This window comes from Schistocerca gregaria, chromosome X (assembly GCF_023897955.1).
Source record: "Schistocerca gregaria isolate iqSchGreg1 chromosome X, iqSchGreg1.2, whole genome shotgun sequence".
In the NCBI taxonomy this organism is placed as follows: domain Eukaryota; kingdom Metazoa; phylum Arthropoda; class Insecta; order Orthoptera; family Acrididae; genus Schistocerca; species Schistocerca gregaria.
Window position 1 is genome coordinate 131,570,797 of NC_064931.1, and position 21,964 is coordinate 131,592,760.

The 21,964-nt window shown below is 36.5% G+C and overlaps 1 protein-coding gene across 1 annotated transcript in view; it reads right to left on the bottom strand.

Moving 5' to 3' along the window:
• LOC126297663 (dual specificity mitogen-activated protein kinase kinase 7-like) overlaps positions 1-21,964 on the bottom strand; it is a 170,759-nt gene that overhangs the window by 17,855 nt on the left and 130,940 nt on the right. The window lies entirely within an intron of this gene.

Consider the following 21,964-nt stretch of genomic DNA (forward strand, 5'->3'; position numbering starts at 1 on the left):
ATGGAGAAGAGAAGAGGGGGAAGGGCAGGGTGTGAAGAAAGTGCAATGAGAGACAGAGGATATTAAATGATAAGAGGCACAATTGACAACTTTAGGGATGAATGCAACCATTCTAATTTACATGAGGCAAGCATATTCTACAAATTTCAGTAACTATATTATTAAAATAATCATGTAAAACTGAATTTATAAACAAACTTAAAAAGTTAGTCAGATAGTCTCTGCCACAATGAAGAAAGTCACTGCTCTGCTATAAGCCATAAATCTGTCAACTGTCAGTAAATAAGTACTCTGACTAATATTTGTTTGTAATAGGATATTTTTAATGTCTGTTTTTGATATCTTCACACAATACAGGATAATTATAGCTTTAACATCTGGACAGTCTGTTAGTGCCATATTCACAGTTATGAACATAAATTACACATTAGTAAAACAATTATTTACACTTATTTAGACTAATTTATTGTCTGTAAAGCACTACTCTGTTTTTGAACTGAAGCCCCACTGGCTATCAAAAATAAAAACTAATTTCAGTCTTTTTCAGACAACAGCAACAGTTGTTACATAATTGGTGTCTACACATACATTCTGGGCATCTTTCAAGTACTGTCTGTTTCGAATACATAGCACCATACATTTACTGCAAGATGCGAAATTAGTGATTAAAAGAGGCACAAAGCTAAGAAATTCTATGTTTGATAAAATTAAAATGAAGAGGTGTGTTTATATACAAGAAAAGAATAATGTCAAAACTCACTGTATTCACAAATAGGTTGTTGGCCACCCTCAGAATTGCACAACATAATATGTTTATGGGAAAAATAATTGCTGTTGGTGAATGTATAAACTGCATGATGAACACTTCAACTTTAATGGATCGATGAACAACATTTCCCCCTGACCACCAAGAAAATTTAAAGGAAAATACATTAATGTGTCTTAATTTCTAACACTGCTCATTCAAAACACAAAGTCTTAAATGAGTAACAACAAACTATGAACCAGAGAATGGAACACCCAATTTTTAGTCACCGGAAAGGGGCAACTAAACAAGAACTAACACACACACATAAAAGAGACATTGTATCTTTAACTTTCAGATTTTTTACAGTTGTTTCTACCATAAGAAAAGGAAACAGAGGAAACTCAAGGAGAAGATGCCAACTAGTTTGAGAGAAATAAAGGTTTCTCTGAGTCTCAAATCAGGAATGAGATGAAGTACTTGAGTGAATTTCTGTCTACTCAAAATTATACATCTTTCTCTTAATTTTCTCTATCTCCTGCTTGTATCTTCACTCTGAAGAAAACAACAACTTTCAAGAGCTAGAGATTCAGTGCCTGTTTTCTGTACTTTTTCACTCACAGCCATGCTCACGTTATTCCTCTTTCATCATTTACTATGCACATGTTTGGTCCAAAGTGAAATGCCTATGAAGTCTTTAATTGCAGTTCAACTATATAAAAAGACTCATGTTATTCTATCTGCATCAACGACAAATTAAAATTCAAGATTTCTAGAATTACCTTCAGCTTCCTCGCAAGGAGCAAAATTGACTACTGCCACACCTGTTTATGCCTTGTTGAGCAAATAATGTGTCTGTTGTCATGAGTCAGCAAATAGGATGTAGATAATCCTAGAAACATTGTGTTTTAATTCACCTGTGATGCAGCTAAAATAGTGAGATTCTTTTAGATAGTTTATTGTGTGTCACAGCATGATATGGATTATTACCTCGATACATTTTATGAAGTTGTTTCAACCGAAAACAAAAACTAATAAAAATCTAAAATATTTTATCTAATCATGCCTCAATTAAAAATTATTACAAACAAAATATTCCTACAGTCTTTTTAACAAAGGCAGAAGTATTTGTGGTTTATCATAAAAGGTCATCTTCATTCTCTAGAGCAGCCTCAACGGGCAACGCATTTTACATAAGTGTATGCATCAGTTCATGGCAGATATGACAATGGCATGACTACAAATTAGGAATCCAGCTCTCTATCAGTGAAAGTTTAGTTAACATAATCCTGAGTCTCGTGTGCAACAGGAGTGAAGGCTGTAATTGATGGATCAGGATTTATTATACTGATGTTTCTTCCATTCACCAAAAGTATGCAATATTTTCAGAGAAATAATATACAGTGCAGTACTGCAGTACTTCTGGTATTTATGGAATCAAATTTTCAGCTCAAAGAAGAAGTTATTAGCATTCTGACCACTTGCCATTGCTCCATACCAGCATGGAAAATATTACCTCAGGTCATTACATTAAAATATTAGTTGTTTACTTGCTGTATTTGAATGATGTTGGGATTTAACAACTTTCCATACCTGATGTTGCAGAAACTGTACCACAAATTTTGATAAAGGCATCAAAATAAGTAAGATCAATCTAAGTTATTTAGAAAATAATCTGTTTGGCTCAAATTTAATTTCATGCTTATAATACCACATATGCAGCAACAATGCTGAAAATGGGAAGTACAGAGGTTATATAGTGTAAAGATTATATGCTTCAGCAGCTCTCTAAAATGTATCTGGAATTGCACATTACCTTCAATGAAGACTGTTAGAAAGACATGAGAATAATATGACTTTGAACATCATTTTCACCCTAAGTCACTTGTAATGGATCAACAAAATTGTGGATTTTGGCTATAACACAATTAGCAGACTGGATGCTTGGAACACAAGGAACAGACTGATATTAATTACGGACCTCAAACTCTTCATATTAATACTACATGTGGTTTTATAATAACTGATATGAATGAAGGGCAGAGTGAAAGATCATAAACATTAATATATGTCTATACTGCAGTGACAGTATGTCTTTCCCTTGTGGACCTAAGACATCAAAACAAATAAAAAGCTATATGACAAATTTCAAAAATTCGTAAGACCATACATATTTTATTACTTGGTAGTGTAAACTCAAAACTGTAGCTTTATTATGAGGACTTCAGCTAAGTATTGAGAGACTTTCATTGTGATGAAAATGTTTGAATTGTGTGAAGCCTCCTCATTAATGGCATCAAATTGAAGTTTCTTCTCCTTGCTGTGCACTCACTCAAATGAAAATACAGAAGTTGCTGGAATGTCATCAATCCACAGAACTGAATTTTCTCAGTCAACCCACATTTCATGCATATATTCTTTCTTCTGCAAATATGTTATTATAAGATGCCCTAGGTGAATTAACTGTTGTGTATTAGGTCTCTTTTCATTTATATTTTGTATAAATCTTTCCTAATGGCATATCTTATAACTGCGCTACCTGACAAAAAGTGAAGCACCCAGAAGACTTCATCAGTCAGTTGTGATTGTAGCTTCACACACATATGCACCATTAGCTGGTATGTAAATGATTTGTGTTGCAATTCTCTGTGACAGGCATAATAGCCACCAGACTGCATTAGTGTAGTTCATGTTTAGTGTTGTTACCTATCAGGCTTGATAGAGTATATAAGGGGCACGAACAGTGTCAGATTTTGAGTGATCACTGAGAAGGACATGGATATGCTCTGTTCTTATGTGAGATGGTGTTATCATAGAGTTTGAAAGGGGCCTCATAGTGGGTCTCCATTTGGGTGGCTGGTCAAATCATGCAATATCCAGATACGTGGAGCATTCGGATGTGACAGTGGCCCAGTGTTGGACTGCATGGTAACACAAGAGTTCCCATCTCATTATCAAAGTTCCAGTCGAGCGCATCTGATCACCACAAGGCTGGATTGCTGTGTCGTGCACCGAGCACTCCATAACCCTTTCACATCTGTGCATGCCAACTGAGGACAAGTTATGGACTCCCTGCAACAATCGATGTCATCTTGCACTATTAGTAGGAGACTAGCAGCAGCCGGGCTAGGCACAGCTGCTGTTAAAACCACAGCACAAACATCTGAATTTGGACCAGTGCCATGACCAGTACGTGCAGACTGCTGATTGGCACTGTACTGTGCTCAGCGACGAATCTCGGTTGTATCCCGGATGACCGCAGTCTGTGTGTATAGAGGCGACCTGGAGAGTGGATCCATTATTCCAGTGTTTTGGAGAGGCACAGTAGTGTTACTCCTGGCATCATGGCGTGGGAAACCATGGTGTACGACTTCAGGTCAGAGCCAGCAGTAACTCCCCGAACTCTGACGGCACAACATTACATCACGGATATCCCACGCCCTCATGTGTTACTTCTCATTCGATGGCATTGTGGTGCCATTTTTATACAGGACAGTGCTCATCCACACATGGCATTTGTGTCTAAGAACTATCTGCATAATGCTGAAGTACTCTCATTGCTAGCAAGATCCCAAGATCTGTCTCCAGTAGACAGTGTGTGGGAACAGTTGGATGTCCACTCCATCCCAGGATATCAAGGACCAATTACAACAGTTGCAGCTCAGCTTGTCTCAGGAGAAGATACAACAGCTTTGTGACACCCTTCCAATAGAGTCCGTGCAAGTATTGAGGCCAGAGAGGGTGCAACATCATAATAATAAGCGGGCTGATACTGCCCGGTTCTTTGTAAACTTGATTTTGTAACCATCAAAATAACATTATATAACTTTTCAACCCCTCAAAGTTTCATTTTGTTTCCTCCTCCCCCTCTGGGTACTTCATTTTTTGTCAGGCAGTGTATATGACAGTTAAGAAATACACATATTTTGTGGAGTGCTTTACACTTTACTTGTGAAAGTCGTGGTTATGTCTTTGAAAATAAATTGGATAATGTGATATATTTACACATACAACTGTTATGATTTAGACTGATGCACATTTATATCACCAAAATAACATAGTTTATTATCAAAACTTCTCATATGGCACCAAAACAATGTACTCATAGTTGTAAATTCTTTATTTTATTAATTCCATGTCCCATAGACAATCCACATGATTCCTATCAGAGTGATTAGAATTAAGTACTGTGCAAGATATAATCTGTTCATGTTTATAGCTTAAATTTGTGAAATTTAATGTTGAAATGTCTTATGGAAGTGCAGCTGGAGAGCATCCTTGAGAACAGTAGTTGTTGAGGGCATTTCCTAGTTGTATTCCCGTAAGTTATTTGGAAATGCTTAAAAGCAATCATCTTTGTGTTCTACACTACTTATGCTACTAGTTTTTTTAGTTAAAAATGATATTTTCCTTACCAGATACTTTATAGGTGAATAACCGGATGTCACTGTCCAAAGGCTACAGTATTTCAATAAGTGACATCACTATCAGTATGTGGACTGATGAACTAACTACAACTGCTTGGGGGCTGGCATGGCATTTGTTTTCCTCCCTCCCCCCCCCCTCCCCTCCCCTTCACCTTTCCAGAAGAAATAAAATTGCTGCACTGGCCCCCAAGCAGTCAGTTCATCAGGAAACTTGATGATAGGAACATTGTCATTTGCCAAAATATTGTGCCCATTGGACACTGACATCCAACGATTCATTCATGAAATATTTTGTCATGAAGAGTGAGAGCAGCTGAAGAATCACGTTTTCCCTAGTTTGACTAAATATTTTATGTAAGTAACAGTTAGTTCCTTCAGTAAACCCTTTATTAATCCCTTCTGCCCTTATTGTGATACTGAGGTGTTAAGTTTTTCTAATGATCTTACAGCCACCAGAAAATTAATCTATAAAATATTCAAAGAAATTATTGGTAACTGTATACAAAACAACAGTCTACATGCTTATGTTTCGCAAATACGTTAAATTCCCTAATACATGTTGCAAAAATTCATTCCCTGTACTCCCAGGCACATCACACACTACAGTCTCAACAACTAACAAATTAAACAAATTCTTTACGAACAGTAATAATCATTTCTTTATTTAACACCAATTTCTACCATCAGTTATTGAATGGATTGTCTCTAATCCTAAAAATCTCTAGAATGAATGTTTTGTTATGTAGTTGGTTGTGTGCTGGTGTGAAACTCACTGACCCATTTGTCGCACAGACTGCCACACTCTTGTCATTTGCTATCAATGCTCTATCCAACTGAGATTTCCATATATGATTTACAATTAGACTCACGGCTTCTGTATGGCCAGTTCCATTAGCTTGAAACTTTGGAGTGAGGTACTGGTAAAACTGAAGCTCTGAACGCAGGCTGTGAGCACTGGCTGAATACCTTGATCAGTGAGAACATTGATTACAAAAGGTGTCAGAGTTTAAGTCTTATTTCGGATATATAGTTTTAGGAAGTTACATAACACTATACATGCCAGAGCAGGTTGAAAGAAAATTCTGGAACCAAACCACAGGCTAAGTCATTCTGCTCAGTATCCTTTCCCTTTGGAGTGCTAGTCTACAGCGTATGCAAGAGAGCTTCAACAGGAATTCATAAGTTGGAGATAGCTACAGTCATGACTGAACATAGGTTGTGAGACATGACTGACCAGTTCATTTAATAAGAGGGTGGTGCCTGAAAGGCAAATGCCTGTGTTCTTGTACCAGTCTGGAATACAGTTTTCATCTGCCAGGAAGTGCCTAAAAACCTGATTCATGTGGAGACCACTTTTCTTTATATTATTAACATGTTAATGGAGAAACCTGGTGGAGTGTAAATAATTTATGGGGTGCACAATTTTTCTGTTTGGTGAGTTGTTACTGTTGCCCTTTAAATTATTTTTGTCAGCAAGAAAATTTTTATATGGTTTTGGAAACAAAATTGCACTATCATCACATTTTTTAAATTTGCTACTGGCAAAAATTCCTTTATATCTGTATTCCATTTGGAGTATTACTCAAAGATTATTACACATAGTGAATATAAACTATAGGGAAAAATTTCATGTCACTACTTCTGATAGGAGAAGAATAAAAGTTCATAAAAGTGCACATTAAGAAGTGCACATATTCCATGTAGATGACAATACTATAATTCTCTCACTTACATTCATCTTTGTTTAAATTGACTGGTGTTAATGTAGTCAAATGTAGTTTTTACAATAGTCTCATATACCCATCAGTAACAAGTTACTGTCAAGGAAATGAAAATGTTTGTAAGGCCAAATGTTAACCTCATGGAAATTAATATCCAAGTCATAAAATTTTGCTGTAAATTTTGGAAGATTGTCTGAAGTTGGGTTTCTTCATGGGAAAGGTTGAAACAGAGGGGGGGCTGCTAAAAATTTTTACACTGAAACTATACATAGAGATAGTATATGACATTTAGCACATCCACAATAGAAAATGTACCAGTATTGTGTAGGCAAAGAGATTGCATTGTGTATCCTATACATAAGCATAGCTTGCATGAAAGTCACTACCAGTACTTTCTTGATCATCTGCAATACACGTATGAATTACTGCGAATGAATTTTTATTATATGGAATTATTGCTCCCTGGTTCATGAGAAAAAAGCAAAAATCATTCTGTGCATTTTTATCACCAACCCTAAGAATTGATCTTTCACAAGAATGGCCTTGCTAACTTCCACAACTTTACAACAAAATTGGGCGCATTACCAATTGTATTGGTAGTGGTTTAGCGTCAGTGCTTTCTTTATGATGATTTGCCACCATCGGTGTTTGCCAAGGTAATATTGGTGATCATCTTCTTGGCCCAAGTGTTTTTCCACAATGCTGTAACGGATCCATGCTGCATCCTGAGTTTGAGCTGGTGCCACTGGCAGTACACAAAACTACATGGCTGATGCATGATGAAGCTGCAGCATTCTTTAATGTTATTTGGTAATATTTTGGCAAAAATCTTCCCTTAAACAAGGATAGAACAGAAAGTTTCTACTTATGACACACCAAAGAGCTAGACTTTAATATATATGTGTTTTACAAGTTGGAGGCGCCTAAAAAGTTTCGTATAGACTCCACCACTTCCTCGTATGCAAGTAGATGTGTCAATGCAGTCTGTGATTTTACAACTGTCATTTTTAGAGTTTTTATGTCCACTTGTTCCATGAGAAAAATAATTATGATGAGTGATAGTTTTTATTTAAAACAATTACACTACGATAAAGATTTTTTCAGTTAAATAACTTGTGGATACCTGTCTATATTATACAAAAAGTAGCACTCTTTGTTGTCTTCTAATAAAACTTAATAATATTCCATACTTATTTAAAAGTAACATAATCACAATAAGACAACAAGCAATGTGACCATAAAATAGAATTTAAGTTATGTGAAACTAGCAAACATTTTTGTTCACTCAGCATATTTATTACACGCAAAGAGTGCCTGAAATTTTTTGAACTCCTTGCAAACACAAGTCTCAACAAACAACATTAGAACGAGATGCTAGCACTGAGAAATTATTTCCTTCTTCAAAAAACATTTAAAGCAGTAGTAACTACTTAACAAATCTCATTCATTCAAATCACACTTTGCCCTGACACTAAAGCAAGGATACCATGAGAGTGTCAAGTTTACTCAAAACTGGTTCAACATGTAGATGTGCAAAATGGCATAAAGGAACTATTGCGTTTGGATGCACCAAAGACCACATCATGAATTAAGTTACCCTATTTGTTAGTTTATCAGTGTGGACAGTCCATTGTGCCTAGACGGAATGGTGCACCATTCACAGTGATGTAACACAGCATAAGAACAGTGGCCATAAACACATACTAACGAACAACGATGGGAGAAGGTGTCATGCCTTATCGATGACAATCATTTTCAAACCAAGAGGCACTGCTACTGTCAGTAAATTCAGATCCCTCTATATCAGTTTCTGAGCTAACACCGGACAGAACTGTGTGCAATGGACATTTGGAGTCGGATATCTCATAAAAGATTGTTTCTGACAGCAGCACATAGAGTCACCAATCTTCAGTGGACCAAAGAATATGGATACTAGAAAGTAGCTGACTGGAGGTTATAAATGTGTTCCAATGAGTTATGATTTTGCCTCTTTTCAAATGATGTGAGGAGCCAAATGCACCAACTGCCCAATCAGGCATTAAATCTGCAGTATGTGGAGAGCGAAGTTCAAGCCAGAGTTCATTATGTATGTTTTTCATACCATGAAGTGGAGCCTGTCATTCAGGTTACTATGAATATCAACCAGAATGTTTATTTTAATAGCCTCAGTGACCGCTTGTTGCACCGTGTTTTACACACTGAGGTGACAAAAGTCATATCGGACCACCTTCTGTCCAGCATAGTGCAGCAACTCAGTGTGGCAAGGGCTCAACAAGTTGTGAGAAGTTGCCTACAGAAATATCAAGCCATGTTGCCTGTCGAGCTGTACATAATTGTGAAAGTGTTGGCAGTGCAGGATTCTGTGCACAAACTGACTTCTAGATTATGTCCTATATATGTTTGATGGGATTCATCTCAGGCAATCTGGGTGGCCAAATCATTCCCTCAAATTGTGCAGACTGTCCTTCAAATCAGTCACAAACAGTTGTGGCCCAGTGACATGGTGCATTGTTATCCATAAAAATTCCATTGTTGTTTGGGAACATGAAGTCCATGAAAGGCTGCAAATGGTCTCTGAGTAGGCAAACATAACCATTTCCAGTCAATGATCGGTTCAGATGGACAAGACGACCCAGTCCATTCCACATTAACACAGCCCACACCATTATTGAGCCACTAACAGCCTGTACAGTGCCTTGCTGACAAAATGAGTCCATGGCTTTGTGCAATCTGCACCACACCTGAGCCATCCCATTAGCTCTTACCAACTGTAATCTAGACTCATCTGATGTTGCCATGGTTTTCTAGTCCTCTATGGTTCAACTGATATGGTCATGAGTGCAGGAGAGAAGCTGCAGGCGATGTGCTGACAGCCAAGGCACTGATTTTGGTCATCTGCTGCCATAGACATTTAACACCAAATTTTGCTGCATTGTCCTATTGGGTAGGTTCATTGTACATCCCACACTGATTTCTGTGGTTCTTGATTGCAATATTACTTGTCTGTTAGCACTGAAAACTCATATGCAAACGCCGCTGCTCTCATTCGTTTAAGTAAAGGTCATCAGCCACTGTGTTATCTGTGGTGAGAGGTAATGTCTGAAATTTGGTATTCTTGGCACACTCTTGACACTGCAGATCTCAGAATATTGAATTTTCTACCAGTTTCTGAAATGGGATGTCCCATGTGTCAAGCTCCAACTACCATTCCATGTTCAAAGTTGATCAGTTCCCGTCATGTGGCCATAATCATGTCAGAAACTTTTTCACATGAATCACCTGAGTACAAATGATAACACCACCAATGCACTACCCTTTTATATCTTGTGCGAGGGATACTGATACCATCTGTAGATGTGCATATCGCTGTCACATGACTTTTGTCACCTCAGTGTATCTTCATAATGAGTCTGCTGTGAATACTCCCATCTTTAAAGATGACAACAGCGATGTTGATATGGCTGCACAAATACGTTTCCGGTTTGAAGATGACTTAGGTACTGCACCTCAGCTGGCCTTTTAAACCATCCTATTTCTATCCCAAGAAAATGTTTGAGACTATTTGGAATAGCAAATGAAAAACAGTTATCAACATTGTCACAATTTGGTAGCTTTCTGGGATCTAATCATCACTGTGTGGTTTCAGCCATATGTGAAGAAACTTGTGGACACTCTTCCTGATCAAATTGAGGCCATTTTCAAGGCTAGAGATGGTGTTGCATGGTACTGAATACATGTCTCCTGGGGGTGACTAGTTTCTTTCCGGTTTGATCAGTTGTCTCTTTTGATTTTATTGGTTGTTTTCAAAATAATTTTATTATCTGTTGATAAGCGACATTAAAAAAACTCCCATATTGCATGAAACATTATTTCATTGAGTGGCTGCAAGAAAAATTTCTGTGCTATGGTTGGGAGAAACAACACGTAACTTTCAATGAAAATAAACTGTCATGCTAATTTGAAATTCTAAATATCCATTCATTTGGGAGAAGTTTGTAAGACTATATAAGATACAGGGGAATGAAAATGTGAAGCAGCATTATGTGCACATAAGCATCAGTAAGAAAGTAACTGTTGCTTATTAGTTTTGACATCAAAAAATACAGTAAAAGCAAGGGAGGGATAGGAATAGCTGTAAAATATATTACTATTTTCACTGAGATGGGTGAGAACATTATAACAGAATGTAAAAGTGTAGTGTCTTCAACAATTACTCTTCAAATATGGGTGTGATAACAAAGAGATGGAAAATAGATAATACATTAAAGAAGCTGCAATGAATATTTTATGACAAATGAAAATTTATCCTACATTACATGAAAAAATAAAAACATTTAATGATATAAGTTCATATGGAACCAACAATACTTCCAATAAAACACTAAAATAACATTACTGCATGACAAATAGTGTCCTTAATCTCAACAGCCAAGCAGTATTAATACAAATTATAAGAATGAACAATCTAAAATGAAACAAAAAAGATAAAGTATCTATTTAAATGTGCCAACACATTGATATATATAACAGAAGCTAAAAGATTCCTTCGTGTCTCTTTGCAAAAACAGAACTTTTGAAGGATATGACAGCGAAGCCAATCAGGACTTCAAATGAAGAGGGATAATATGAGGTCTGTTCAAAAAATTCTGAAAGATTCGTTATTTAGCTCCAATGGTGTGTTGGAGCAAAATGTGATTGGCATCCTTGCACATGCCTGTGTTTGTTATTTAACTGCCGGAATTTTTATTGTTGTATGTCTGTTAGTTCTTTTTCAGTGCTGTATTGAGCAGAACATTGTGTCACAAACTTTGTGAATTTTGAGATGGCAGAGTTAGCAGAGCAATGTGTCTCCATTAAATTTGTGGGAAACTCAACCTTTACTTGGTGTTACAAATGGTTCACATGATTTGAAAATGACTGGATGGAAGTTAAAGATAACCCTCATTCAAGAAGCCCTTTGACGTCTATCAACAATGCTCATGTCAGGAACACCAAATTTCTGGGAGATTGCAGAAGAATGTAACATTTCAGTTGGGTAACATCATGAAACCCTAACACAGCATCTTGGAATGCATCATGTTGCCGCCAAGTTCATCCCACAGCTCATGTGTCAAGACCAGAAAGACCTTTGCCTCACAAGCTGTGAAGACCTTTTGGATCACGCAAATGAGAACAAGATGTACCTTAAGAGGATCATAAATGGTCGTGAGATGTGTTTCTATGGTTATGATGATGAGACAAAGGTTCAATCTTCACAATTGGCTGGGATAGGTTCTTCAAGAACAAAAAAAGCTCATCAGGTCAGTTCAAATGTCAAAGCCATGCTGATAGTTTTCTTTGACTTTGAAGGATTAGTTCTTCATGAATTTGTGCCACAGTGACAAACTGTTAATTGATGGTACTATCAGGACGTGTTGCAAAAACATGTGAGAAGGAAATGGCCTGAAATGTGGCAAGACAATTCTTGGCTCTTGCATCACAATAACGTATCCACTCATTCATCCTAGATGATACGTGGCTATTGCACAAAAAATGAAATCACTGCTATGCCTCATCCTCTGTATTCTCTAGGCCTGGTCCCGGCAGACTTTTTTAATTTCCAAACTTGAAAATTCCATTGAAAGGATGAAGATTTGCTATAATAGACAAGATAAGAGAAAATTTGCAGACAGCGCTTCAAACGATCCAGCAAGAAGCATACCAAGACTGCTTCCATAATTGGAAAAGGTGTTGGGAGAGATGTATAAATTGCGGCGAAGAGTATTTTGGAGGAGACCATGCACAATAAGTAAAAGGTAAGTGTAGAAAAATTTTGTGGACGAAGTTCTGGAATTTTTTGAACTCACCTGGTACAACACGTTAGAATGAGATGGAAGCAACTAACAGTGCAGTAAAAAATCACAGATAAAGGCTAATACAACAGGGCAAAATGAGATAGAAGCAACTAACAATGTAGTCAACAAATCACATATAAAGGATAGGCAAACTAGAAACAGCCGCACAGATTTTGGAGAAGTACAAAAAGAACAGAGGATTTGTTGATTTCAAAATTGTTTGTATCAGTTTTGGGCTGGTTGCGGTGATACAAAAAATTCATCAAGTATTTTTTTCTGAAAATTACACTACTTTCATTGTCATCAACCTCTATACAGCCATCTACATATTGTCAGCTCAATATTCCATTACCTATTACACCAGCTAAAAAATAACAATACCCCCTTTTTCATAAGTAAAGTCCTTTTCATAAGGTACCCTCCATTCCCCACAGCCTCGACACTCATTTAATGTGTGTCTGGTATATATTCCCTGCTGAACTACATAACTAGACTCATTTCTTACAATCACTCCACCACCCATTCTCACAAGCAGTTATGTGTCATTTTCTCCCTCTACAAAGCTGATAGATTATTTCAAGAAACAAAAGCAGTGCATTTATCACAAAGTATTATCCTGGTCTGGAATTCCAAAACAAGTTCGCTATTAGAATGACTGATTTCTTGTCATGCCCAGAATTGATCCCCACCCTTCTCAATCTTGTCCTCATGCCTCACCTCACTCCCCTACCAAACATTCTTTTCCAACTCATATCCTACCCAAATTATATGTATTCTTTTGATTGATATCCACCACTGAATCACTTTATCTTCTGTATCCTTCTCGCACATCCTGCTTACATACACTAGTCAACATCATGTTGTTAAAGGAAGAGACAAATGGAGAAAACCAATGTTGAAGTGCAATTAATCTGAGATTTTTATATTAGCATGATGATCATTAAGCTGTCACTAATAATTAATGAACACAACAGTAGCAGGAATTCTTGTTTCTTCTTCACCCTATTGGTAAACATTAAGGTTCTTTCACTGGGCACCAATATCTCAGAACTATGCAGGCCGGAATTATTTGTTGTGCAGCATGTGCTTGATACCTAAAATACATCCAACCCCAAAGTTCAACTAATATCTGCTGCTACTATCTATTTCTTAGTAACTCAACTCTAAATGTTGCATATTTTGAGAACCTATTATTAATATTATGACTGTAGTGAAATCACAAATAAATGAAACTGAATAGGGTAAGAAAGCTAGCACTCTGAATCTGAGTGTTGTTGCTCTGGAAGTACTTCACAGCACATTGCTCTCACACAAAGCAAGAAGCACTACTCCTCTTGTGTGACTTGAAATGCTTATGGGCACTTCATAAGGGAAAAATATATATTGATTTAGTAAGATATAATGTGCTGGGAAGGACATGTCACTTGGGGTAGCAGAGGTCTTTATTACACTAAGCAAGAATGCTTAAAACAAATGATAGAACTGGCAAACAGTGATTCACAATAATAAAAAAAGAATGGAATGTGTTTAGTACTAATTGAAGTGTTATTTGCAGAGAACATTAAAGAGGAAAATTGTAATGTAAAATTAAGTCAAAGGAACATAACAGCAGAAGAGAAGAACTGAAAGGTGGATGTTAAGACTAGATGACACCATAATGTTTAGTTGAGTCACCTACTTAGCAGATGGAACAGCAAGTTGATGAAATGTAACATAATCATGATGTAGGACACAATGGCCCACAGAATAAAACTTGTAGAATATAAAATAGTCTTTCATACACTTTTTCTTCCTTTTATTTTATGACTGGTTTCAAACTACATGAAAATCATCATGCATGTCTGCTATTCAAAACCATTATATGAAGCAAAAAGTTTTTTAGCTATGGTAGGCACTGTCAAAAGGTGCAAAAACATAATAAAACTATGATAATCCAACACAATCATGTTTGATGCTGTTTGTATAGACTATTAGAATGACATACATATCAAGATAATGATCATATAGATAGAAACTGGTCATAAAACAAAAGGCAAAAGGATTGTGATCAAATATCATTTTCTTTCAAAAACAACATGTACATACCAAAACTAATATTCATGAATAGTGAGTCTATCAGCAAGCATCATTTACAAAAATGCAGGAACAGCACCATAACAACTCATAAAAAATTTCTTGAGAAGAAGGAAAACAGTAAGGGTTTAACATCCCATCTATGATGATGTAATTAGAAACAGAGCACACACTCATTTTGGGGAAGGAAATCAGCAGTGTCTTTTTCAATAGAACCATTCCTGCAATTTCCTCAATCAATTTAGGGAAACCAATGGAAATCTAAATCCAAATAGCCTATTAGTGCATTAACCTCCAGTGCTTCCGAAAATGAATCCAGTGTCTTAACTGCTGCACTAACTTGCTCAGACTGGTTCCGTTCAGGTGCTATGTCATTTGTTGTGTGGAATGTCATCCTGTTGCTAGCACATTCACAGCCTTATAGCTGTAAGAATATCCCTGAAGTATTCTGAACAGTGAGTCTACAGGAATTGCTGATACCATACTCTGTTAAGTTTCTAATAATTGTATCTCAGAAATCATTCAGAAGGAAGCATATGTCCATTTGATGTTCTCCAATCAGAATGATTTGTTACATCATGTCTTAATGTAGGACTGTTCCCTTCTGAAATGTTCTGTATAGAAAATGACGGATATTTATACAAGTATTTTGTACATATATTTACGTTATGCACACAATTTGTCAAGCAGTTGTAATTTCTACTGGTTATACATTATTTTTACTACCTCTTAACACATATAATTTAATTTAGTGAGTATGCCTGCCATTTTTTGTTTTTTGGCTGCATAGTCCTCAACTTTCTGTAAAGCTCTTGACATCATTTTAATCACTTATATTATATTTGTGAATTCTGCACATGTTTTGAAGTTGTTAATCACAAACTTCACAAGGAAGTAAATATATGGTAAGGCTATTGTTTCACACATGCACAGTATTATTGCTTTTTGCTATGCAACTTAAGAAAATTATTGCTTCTTTCTTATCAATAATTCTCAAGCTTCAGATTTCAGTATAGTATTTCTTAAAAGTATGATTTAATCGATAGAGCTGTAACTGAGGGTATAATTTTTTAAAGTAGCTAATTAGCTTTGCCATACAAGAGTGACTCAGCTGTATACAGAAGATGAGGCTAAGCACATCACCATAAGCCCAACACATTGTTACATGCATCTTTTTGGTCATGGAAGCAATTAAAATACTATAATATTTTTTTCAATTATCAGAGTATGAAGGAAGTGTGCAGTATTTGTAAAATCAAACCACACAAAAATCAGGACAAGAAATGTCTGTTTCACATAAAAAACAACAAGCAAATTAATGGGTGTAAAATGCTTGTGATAGAAGGTTGATTACAATCAATTTATTTCTTTCTTTTAAGGTTCACTCATTCATTACAGATATAGTAGAATATCAGTTAATAGCCAATCAATACACTAAATAGTTAATTAAACATGTTCCTACAAGAAAAACAATTGTACAAAAACAGTACAAGCAAGGAAAACAAACTGAGATATTAGGCAGTGAAATGTAAAAACAACAAACATATTACAAGGGGAGCAGAAATGAATAGATACAAACAAGAGACAGGACAGACAGAGAGAGAGAGAGAGAGAGAGAGAGAGAGAGAGAGAGAACCACCATGTCAGACAGAGAGTGCAGAAAATGGCACATTGGCCATATGCTAAAAGTAATTGGATAAAGGAAAGATCACTGGTTCTGATAGATTATCTATTACACTCTACATTAATTGCAGAACAGAAATGATCAATTTTCTTGTAACTGTTCAGTGACAGTGGATAGAACAGATTGTCCCATATGACTGGAAGAAAGCATATTTCATATTCCCAACTAGTTAAATAGATGCCTGCACATAATTCTAATTACTTTTGTAAATAAAATTTGTTAACTTACTGTATTCTATCCCTAGAGTTTGCAAGTTTACGGCAGAAGTAACTGAATCTAAATGTTTCAGAAGATCTACTACATTGTTTCAAAAGATTAAACTTTCATCAATACTGACACTGAAGAAAATAGAACTCTCAATTTTGCTTTTTTATTTATTGCTGGCACTGTTCATTGGCTGGAGATGCAGCATTTTTGACAGTAATAAAATGGAAGATCTGTGTTTCCTTAAAAAGTTTAAGGCTAGTCTATCCGTGAAAAGCAGTTAATAATTTTCACACAATCATACTTTTTTCTCTGTTGCTGCTTTTACACTCATCTTGACAGCAGCACTTGTATCATATACAAAATGGCCCAATCCTACTTCCTGATTAAATAAAATTGTATATCATTAATATAGATCAAGAACAGGTGTGAGCTCTTGTAATCTCTTTGTAATCTCTCCCCTTACAGATGATGTACTGTTCCTCTGTAAATTATTTGACTAGGTTATTGTTACTTTCAGTACACTGTTTTTAAATAGAGAATAAACTAAGCACATCCTGTACCACATTTATGACAAAAAACATAGATCCTTTACTAGAATTTTAGGACATATGATGAAATGTCTCTGGTAAGCCACAGGTCATAAACGGTGATATTTGACCATTTATAAATTTTCTTACATGCCCAGTGCATACATAACTAGCTGTGTGAGTGTAGTGGCTATTTTGAAATTCAAACTTTTAAACTGGCTGATCAAACTCCATTATTGTACAGGCAGCTGACAACTCTTGAGTACATTAACTTCTCAAAAATTTTAGAAATTCAAATGACAAACTAGCCAATAGTTCTTGACTTCCATAGAGTAACCCTTTGTGTAAATAGCACCAAATTTATCCACATGATTTAGATTGCTGTTCTATCATGGTTCTCGGTTGATGCAATGCTTTTAATTTTCAGAAAGCATTATATACCAAATGTGCTGCAATTTAGTGAACAATATCTGTTGTGAGTGACAGAACCTCAATGGTGTGGCTGTCAGCGGAAATAGTAAAATCAAGGACACCACATGGAACTGTTGCAGGTCTGTGGCACATTAAACACACTAAGGTGACAAAAATCATGGGATAGCAATATTCACATTCACAGATGGCTGTTGTATCACATACACAAGATATAAAAGGGCAGCGCACTGGCAGAGTTGCCATTGGTAATCAGGCGATTCATGTGAAATGGTATCCGATATGATGATGGTCACATGAAGGGAATTAACAAAGTTTGAATGTGGAATGGTAGTTGGAGTTAAACGTGTGGGACATTCCATTTTGGAAATCATTAGAGAATTCAGTATTGTGAGACCCACTGTCAAAAGTGTGCTGAGAATATCAAATTTCAGGCATTACATCTCTCTGAGGACAACATAGTTACCAATGGCCTTCACTTACGGCCGAGAGTAGCGGAGTTTGCATCAGTGCTAACAGGCAAGCGACACTGTATGAAATAACCACAAAAATCTATGTGGAATGTATGACAAATGTATCCATTAGGAGTGTGTGTCTAAATCAGTGTTAATGGTATATCGCAGCGAACAGCTGATGTGTGTGCCTTCGATAACAGCACAGCATCGCCTGCATCATCTCTTCTGGGTTCATGACCTATTATTTGGACTCTAGATGACTAGAAAACTGTGGCTTGGTCAGATAAGTCCCAATTTCAGTTGGTCAGAGATGATGGTAGGGTTCAAGTGTCGTGCAGACTCCAAGGAGCCGTGGATCCAAGTTGTCAACAAGGCACTGTGCAAGATTTTGGTGGCTCCATAATAGTGTGGGCTGTGTTTAAATAGAACAGACTGGGTCCTCTGGTCCAACTGAACCAATCACTGACTGGAAACGGTTATGTTTGGTTATTTGGAGACCATTTGCAGCCATTTATGGACTTCATTTTCTGAAACAACAATGGAGTTTTTATGGATGGAAATATGCCATGGCAGTTGCTCACAATTGGTTTGAAGGACGTTCCAGACAATGTGAGTGAATGATTTGGTCACCCAGATCACCCGACAGGAATCTCACTCAACATTTATGGGACATTATTGAGACGTCAGTTCAACTATAAAATCCTGCACCAGCAACACTTCCACAATTATGGACGGCTACAGAGGCAGTATGGCTCAATATTTCTGCAGGAGCTTCCAACGACTTGTCAAGTTCATTCTATGTCGTGTTGCTGCACTACGCTGATAGACAGGAGGTCCGACACTATATTAGGAGGTACCTTATGACTTTCATCACCTCAGTGTATATAAATGGCCTAATAGGTCAGGTTGGCATTAGTAAAAAACTATTTCTAAATGTGGGACTTGCAAATCGCCAACACAGTAATCACTTCAAACATCATCTGCTGACTGTTGGGCAGATAATGTTTCAAGTGATAACTGTATCAAGCAGAAATCTATAGATACCAACCTTTGAATGCTAGTCCAGGACCAAGGTCAGGGAGCCTGAAGATGGTATAATACATCACCGAAACTGGTAGCCCAATGAAACAACAGTTTGGAAATAAGATGGCTGAAAGCTGTTTGATTTGAAATTTGAAGTGTGTTAGATGTGACAGAGAAGGTTTCATGAACACATATAAACACACACTGGCAGCAGCCACATATTTATTTAATCAAAGTAAGACTCTCATATTTTTGTTCAACAGACTGTGGTGGCAGACCATGGAAAAAATGTATTATTGGACTAGGATAACAAAGAATATAGGAGCCATGTTCTCTCAAAAGAATTACCCTTGCAATCACTTTAACTTGATATAAAAATGATAAAAGACCTGAATCTGGAAGGCTGGAGGGTGTTTCGAGACCCACTCCTCCTGAATGCAAGTTCAATGCCTTAGCACCTTGGAACAAATGTGTTGTGCATAAAGCAAGATTGCTTTTAGAATTCTGAGAACATACATTTCAATAGCAGTAAAGGAAAATACTGTACCTCCACATATTTATCACATAATGACAATGATGATCAAATTAGATAAATTTGGACTCAAACAAGGGTTTCATGGGAGGTGTTCAACACATGCAAGACTAAATATGTGGATATAAAAGGGAAAATAATGATCATTCTTCAAAAGGGAAATGAACCTCTATACTATAAATGCTGCAAAGAATAAAAAAAATTCTAAACACCTGTGCACAATTTTAATAATATGTTTATGATTTGGACTTATTAAGAAATAAACTATAAGAACTGCCAAAAAGTATATGTTGCATTTCAAAACTATACAAAATGTTTTCAGTCTTTTCATATTTGTGAAAGGAAGTCCTCCATCAATTCAAATAATGCATCCATTTTTTGTTTTGAGAATGACAAAACCTACAATTTTCTCTTCTGATTAAGCAATGTGAACAAATTTATACCACATACAGTGAACAGTTAGTTGAGCTATTCTAGCACCAAGGAAATTAATATGTCATCCTGACGATAACATAAAAGATTTACTTGGAACGACATAGACATGAACAGGGTTGGACAGATACAAATAATCAGCACAGTTTAGGTCAGCATAGAAGATGAATCTGGGGTCATTCATCATCAAATCTTTGTAGTAACTACTTGAAAAGGTAGTTCTCTTTTAGGACTGCATGCACTAACAGGTGCCCATTCTTTAAGAAATATACTCTTTGACAGAAGTGGCCATTTGTGCCAAATATGCTGACATGTTTACACTGCAGAAATATTTTAGTTCTATGCACAAAGTCTTCTATGTATGGTGAATGGTAGTCTTTATTCATTACACTGTAAGTCGAGTATATTGATGATATGTATGTAAAGTGTGCACATAGTCAGTGGTAGCCAAGTTAAGCACAAACATTTCTAACGTGGGCATTCACACACACATGCGCGCACCCACACACACAAAGCTTTCCAAAGGCAATTGTGTAAATAGAGTAGAAAACAAAAAAAAACACAAAAACTGAATCAATTATTGAAAAGTGAGTATAAAACATACAATTCAGAGTCATTTGCACATAAAAATTTATTAATGACCAGTTTCAGATGACAAGCATCCATTATCAAGTTTCAAAAAGTGATGAAGAGGTGACCGCATTACTGTTTTATTATATTTTAATGTTTTCATGACAGTAGGCAAATGATCAACTATTTTTGGAACTTGTAACTGACAGTTTCCTGTGTCATAGTCACTTTCAGCAATTTATATAAATGGCCTCTCAACATATATTCAGGGAACTGAAATAATTTCTTTCCTGGCAAGCTTACTTGTGTATATATTTCAACATTTGAAAATGGTACATGAAATGTTCTTCGAGACTGATGGACGAGTCACTACAATTACAGTGTTACTAAACTTTACTGAAAGACAGCACATTCAACACTTTACTGTACAGAACTTTGCATCCTTGTTAACAAACCTGTTTGGGGGTAAACCAGTATATGAAAGTGAGCATAACTTTTCTATGGCGGGTGTGGGAGTGACCAATGGTGTGAAGCACAAAATAAGTAAAATAAAATAAATAAAAAACATGGCCCTGTCTATACATTAATGAGTTATAGTAGAGCACTCAGGAAGAGCTCTACAGTGATGAAGGGAGCATACTGAAAAGAAACATATAATAAGAATATGTGATGTCCTTCTGCCTGGATTGCCAAGCACATTAAAGCACCTGCTTCTGCCCTGCAGATTAACAACAGGAGCTGGTGTGGTGGCTGGCCTGGATGTGGTTTTCAGGCAGTTTTCCACATCCATCAAGGCAAATACTTAAATGATTCTCATGTCCAGCTTTGGTTACATGATTTGGAAACACTTTGAAAAATGTTAGCACATTTGGTCACACGATGTTCATTAGAAGTAGACAGAAGGGGTACACAGAGTCCCCACTCCCCAGGGTGAACAGCCAGTAGTGGCTTTAAAATGCCTTTGGGAGTGGCAATCCCACTGTATAATACCCTATATACAGGTATAGTTGATCAGCTTTGTAACTGTAGATGGACCATACAAGCCCCGATCCGGCACTGGCTGCATACGGTGCAATGGAACGGATGTGACGTCCACTTCAGAGCCTCTTGTAGGCAGACTCAGCATGTAGGTTAAAGTCTCACATTATTCCTTTATTGATTTTGTTATGGGCAATCAGTCTCTCTTTGGGACAGTTAACAACATTCATAATATAATAATGGAATGGAAAATGACTTACATTATATCTTCTTCTTCTACTTCCTGAAACGTTTCTGGTTATGCAGGTAGTTCACAGAGCCTCTTCC